Source organism: Sinocyclocheilus anshuiensis, unplaced genomic scaffold (assembly GCF_001515605.1).
Source record: "Sinocyclocheilus anshuiensis isolate Anshui unplaced genomic scaffold, SAMN03320099.WGS_v1.1 scaffold2218, whole genome shotgun sequence".
NCBI lineage: Eukaryota > Metazoa > Chordata > Actinopteri > Cypriniformes > Cyprinidae > Sinocyclocheilus > Sinocyclocheilus anshuiensis.
The window spans coordinates 638,581-644,226 of record NW_015558568.1 but is presented as its reverse complement, the minus strand read 5'-3'; the positions used below and the strand labels follow the sequence as shown (position 1 = coordinate 644,226).

Below are 5,646 nucleotides of genomic sequence, written 5' to 3'. Positions count from 1 at the left end.
TTATAGGGTGGTTGTGTACACACACTGCCAACACACATTTCAGTTCAAACAATTTGTAAAAGTGCATGTAAAATCCAATGACCCCTTTAAGATGACTTTGAATATAACTACATTTACTTACAAGCACTTTCATTGTACACTGAAAAGAACAGCGTTAACATACTGCTAAACTTCTCCATTTTGTTCCACAGAGGAATTAACATAATACAGGTTTGAAACGACATGAAAGTAAGAAAATTATGACAGATTTTAATTTTTTTTTCTTTTTTGAGTGAAATATCCCTTTAAACACCTTATTCCTCAGAGCCAATAAAACTTAATATCTTTCTATTAGAAATTCAGCTTGGTCTATAAATAATAAAATAAAACAAAAACGACTTTATCAACATAACCTTTATCCCATGCCAGATTTCTCCCAGGATCTTGTTTTTCCTCTGCTGCTGGACGCAGTAAATGGAATGCCTCTTTTTAAATGCCAGATTTCATCTCACGCTGAGGAAGACCACGCATCTGAGCGAGACCTTCGCCTTTCATCTGTTCCAGTAGGGACGCGCACTGCAGTTAAGCTGTCACACCGCATGAATGCCAAGGTAAAGCTGCTCAGAATAGACGCAGCAGGAAACAGCAGCCCAACACGCGGCCACGGCAGCACCTGTATTGACTCGTCCTCCTCCGTACCACAAATAACACCAGACAGTCCTTTTAAAATACAGCTTTTCACAGCACACACACAAAGCCCTCAGTATTTAACTAACAATAGGAGGAAGGTGTCAGCTCCTGAGGGCTGGGGAGGCTGAACCCAATTTTACTGACAAGAGACTCAGGTTATTTCAGGCAGGCCCTTCAGCGGTCCGCTTGCATGCTAATAATGCAGTTTAGAAGCGGAAATTGTGTGAATTCAACCTTATGTTTTTTTTTAGAATACTATTTCTTATATGGCTCATATCGAGATTGCAATGAAATTTATGCTCTGGCCATTTTTACTCAATATGGATTATTCAATCAGCCTATCACACAGCAGAAATAGACATGACAAAAACCAGTCAGTGCATGCCGCTAATAAGATGACATGTTCTGCGTGTCTCTGCGTGAATGAGTGGCAAACTCAAACCCACGTGACGCTCACTGTGTTTTCAGCATCTGTCATCACATGTACTTCATCTCCGGAGCTGCTCTGAGTCACTTCACAAGAATTTCTCCATTTCATTCGAGAATAAACTACCATCAAACACACACTGAAACTCAAAGATGTTTACAACAAACCACCAATATTTAAAGGGTTAGTTCACCCAAAAATGAAAAAATGTAGTCTCTACTGCGTTACTTTGGACGCGCGTTCACGACAGTATCATGACGCGAGCGTGTGGGGTGAGTAATTAATGACAGAATTTAAATTTTTGGTGAGTAATTAATGACAGAATTTTCATTTTTGGGTGAACTAAACCTTTAAGTTCGGTTTAACTTGAATAAATTATGACAGAAATTAATTATTATTGCAAACTAAAACGTACTTCTCAAAGTAATAATAATAATATCATCATTTTTAAGATATTCTTCATCCACGTTTTTATACACTTCTGTTGTGCAGCATATTACTTGACAAAATATAAAAATTCAAAGTTTTGTTGTAAATGTATTGTTATATTTTAATTTGATTACATTTTAAAAGATTGATTAAATTGTTAACTGTTTATTAATTAATTATTGATTATAATAAGTTTGTATTAAATCATAAAACAAAATCCACGAAATTCAAGGTAGCAAACTGTGAACAAAAACAAAACAAAAAACGTATGTTTACATTTATTAAGGTCTAACAAACATGTGCAAAGCATTTCCATCACCATTAATCGTTACTGAATATAAATATTGACATACTGTGATAATATTTTGGCCATATCACCCAGGCCTTATTTCCTAGCATACAGTGATTTAAGATGCACTAATTTTAAGTTAGCATACTATTTAGGATGCAAAATGGGATGCAGCAATGGGATTGATTTAGTCTGTGCCATTTTCTAATCCCATTCCATCTGTCTTTCCACTGCAATTTCCCTTCAGTCTCATGCTATACATCATTAAAGAGTGGCAAAAGCCCAAAAACAACATATCAAATTAACTACCATTTTCCCAGCACTTTCTGTGCTGTATTGTGTTCAAGGGACACCTAATATTAAATACATCTTGAATCCTGCACCATAATCAGAAAGTTGCCAACCGCAATCTGTGGATGTTCCTTCTGGGTGTATTAGCCGTGAAGGAATGAGCGATGTGAGATAGCAAAAACTGCTGCTGCTTTTGTTTCTGTAGGTGAACAGAACGCATTGATGCAACAGGAGCAATTAGAGCAAAAAAATTCACACATGTGCAGTGCAGTGAAACGGCTCAATTTCATTAAGAAGTTATGTCTAACGACTTGTAAAAAAACAGAAGTGCTGGTGCCATATGTTCTGTAAAAAAATGTAGGGAGAGAAGGAGAAAACCTCATTAGCTTCTTCCAGCATTTGTGCCAACTACAACGTTATGCGTCAGAAATGCATAACCAAAAGTTCGTCCACGGAGAAAAAATATTTAGACAGCTCAAAAAACAATTCACATAAGTGCTTTTAAAAAGAAAAAAAAAATCATCAAGCTTCATATTTCTGCTTTTCTACCCTCCAGCCTGCTTGCCAGGTTTCCATTGTACATTACTATACAAATTTAATTTTTTAAAATTATTTTCTGTGTTAATCGACAGCAGATGTTAGTCATAGACACTAAATTGTAAGTAATGTGCAAGATTAATTAATACATTTAAACACATCCATCATTCTTTGTTTGTCTGGCTTCTCATATTAAAAGGTTCTGCTCATTTATCAAATGGATGACATGTTTCAGTGGACAGCAGAGTTAATAAATGTTTAGAGTGAATCATTTGTACTCCTGGAGGAGGGGTGTGAATTAAGTTTTCATTCTTGGCACTAAAATCTTAGAAAAAATATTCCATACTAGTCCTGACTCCTTGTTTTCCCTACCCTGTTTTTAAAGAAACATGACTCTTACAGCAATATCCAAGTGGACGAATTCATCTTCAGGATGGTCAAAAGTAAAACAGAAACTCAAACAAAGGATATAGATAAACTTAAAAGAGTATCAGAAGTGTTTTCTCAACAATCACCCTGCAAATCATTGCCAGAGTCCCACCAGAGTTAATGCTGAAATGCAAACCTCCAAATATTTTTGAAAGAAATTGTTTGGTTTTTCCACAATGAAAGCGTGAGGTGAGAGCATGTGGTTTGGATTACAGTAAATCTAAACCGTTTCACAGTGTCTCAGGAAAACCAGGAGTAAAGGAGATCATTGCAGCTTAAAAACGCTCCTCCGCAATCTGCTAGCCACTTTCTTCACTCATGTTAACATGATTGTGAGATTTGTAGGTCAGAGTGGCCTGTGCCATGAGACACTTCAAAGCAATAATGCAATGATGACCAACATACACTAAAAGCACAGGGACAGGCAGAGGGGTGGTAATTATCCTTTACAAGATCACTGTGCTCTTATGATAGTATATGCTCTCTCTCTCTCTCTCTCTCTCTCACTCTATCTATCTATCTATCTATCTATCTATCTATCTATCAAAAAATGATCAAATATACATACAGTAGGTAAAAAATATACAAAACATACAAATATCCAAATGTAGGTTAAAAATAATAATAATAATAAAATTGATATAAAACATCGTTTCACCAATAATTCACCAAGCCTTATCAAAACATATCTTTACTTTACACAAAAAAAACAAATAATTATCTATCCAGGCAAAATGTCACTTGAAACCCCTTTTCCCCTGTGTAACCTAGTTACAAAAGTTTGGTTGAAAAAGCTGCGAACTTCCTATAAATTGAATGGAACATAGAAAAAGGTAAATGTTAAATATGTCTTATATTCATCAAGGCTGCATTTATTTGATCAAAAATACAGTAAAGCAGTAATATTGTGAAATAGTACCATTTAAAATAACTTTTTTCCATTTTAATATTTTTTTTAATGTAATTTATTCCTATGCTGAATTTTCTGAATTTTCAACAGTCATTAATCCAGTCTTCAGTGTCACATGATCCTTCAGAAATCATTTGATATGCTGATTTGCTGCCCAAGAAAAATTAATAAGAAATGTATGTTGAAAAAAGTTGTGCTTTTCATTTATTTATTTATTTATTTTGAGAGCACTCTTTATTATTTTTATCTTCTATTCATGTTGTTCTTCAAGGGTAAGGTGTCATACGGTCAATAAGACAAGGTACAATATCACACATTGACAACACCCATCAAAAGAGTCCATCACACTCTCACACATACAGCAACACTGCCGGACTGTTTTCTGGATGTGTTGTGCACATGTACATCTGTGTGATTGATACCAGAATGTGTGTGGGTCTGTGCATGTTAAACAGTGTGTGTGAGTACAGAGGAGGTAAGTGGCTGGTGCTGTGTGTCTGGTGGGAGAAAGGATGTCACTGTGATTTCTCTGAACGGAATGATACGTCTCTTAGTAAGGGCCGGCCCTGCTGTGATCTGCTCTACTAATTAAAGACAGGGCTGGGGCCCCGTGGGGATGCACACACACACAGCTGACACTGCCCATGTGAAGCCAGGCTCATCAGGAGCTAAATTAGAGCTAGGTGCTGAAAAAAACACACTACAGATTCTGACTCAAGTTACTAAATTACCAGAGCCATCCAAAAACACGCACACACAGGCTAGTCACTCCCAGCTTTTTGTTGGTGGAGCTTTAATGTGGATCATAATCCTGTGGGAAGTGTATCGAGCTTCTTTGTACAAATGGTTTCATTACTGAAGCCACTATACACTATTTATGGTATCTAAAAAAGTAATGCAGGGACATCCATTTAGCAAGCATAAATTAATAAATTATAAACAAACTATTAAATATTCATGTAATTTTGCCATGAAATATTAGGGAGAAAAACATTTACTATGACACAGAGAAACATTTTTCTTTTACAGCACGCAAAGGATCCCATTATCTCATTGCATTTGTTTAAGTAAGCAGATGCTGGTGGTGAATGGGCAGTGAATGGGTTGTGGTCTCATCAAGGGTGGGGTTAGAGACACTGAGGTCAAGTAAGGAGATACTCCATATTTCAGAACGCTACATGCCGCTTTTGTTACTAAAGTCTGTTTGACAGCAACATTCACAGGGCAGAGAGAGAGAGCGAGAGTGAGAGAGAGAGGGAAGGCAGCACACAGCAGGATGTCACTGTGTGTGTGTGTGTGTGTGTGTGTGTGTGTGTGTGTGTGTGCGTACACACTATAAAAAAAATTTAAACAACAAGACAATTTATTGGAGTATTTTACAAGAAAATACAATTTATAAAAATAGACTGATCTAAGATCTGCTTCATAACGCACTCTTTATTTGAGATGCTGCAACAAAAGTGGATGTTAAGCAATGCAAAAGCTTTTGTTGATATTAGGGATGCTCCCATATTAAAATTCTGGCTCATAAGGGAATAATTATTTTATGGATGAATAACAGGCTGATGTTAATATTTTATAATACTTTGGCGGAATAAATTAAAAATAAATCACTAAAACCAATCGATTCAAATACTACAAATTATATGTGTGTGTGTGTGTGTG

At 36.1% G+C, this 5,646-nt stretch overlaps 1 protein-coding gene and 1 long non-coding RNA gene across 2 annotated transcripts in view; one reads left to right on the top strand and one right to left on the bottom strand.

Moving 5' to 3' along the window:
- The window catches only part of LOC107679536 (uncharacterized), an 18,167-nt gene that overhangs the window by 6,878 nt on the left and 5,643 nt on the right, over positions 1 to 5,646 (top strand). The window contains exon 2 of the long non-coding RNA XR_001633064.1: positions 148 to 153. This is a non-coding gene — a long non-coding RNA (uncharacterized LOC107679536). The remainder of the gene's footprint in view (positions 1 to 147; positions 154 to 5,646) is intronic.
- Positions 1 to 5,646, bottom strand: part of LOC107679534 (CXADR-like membrane protein) — a 59,369-nt gene that overhangs the window by 50,162 nt on the left and 3,561 nt on the right. The window lies entirely within an intron of this gene.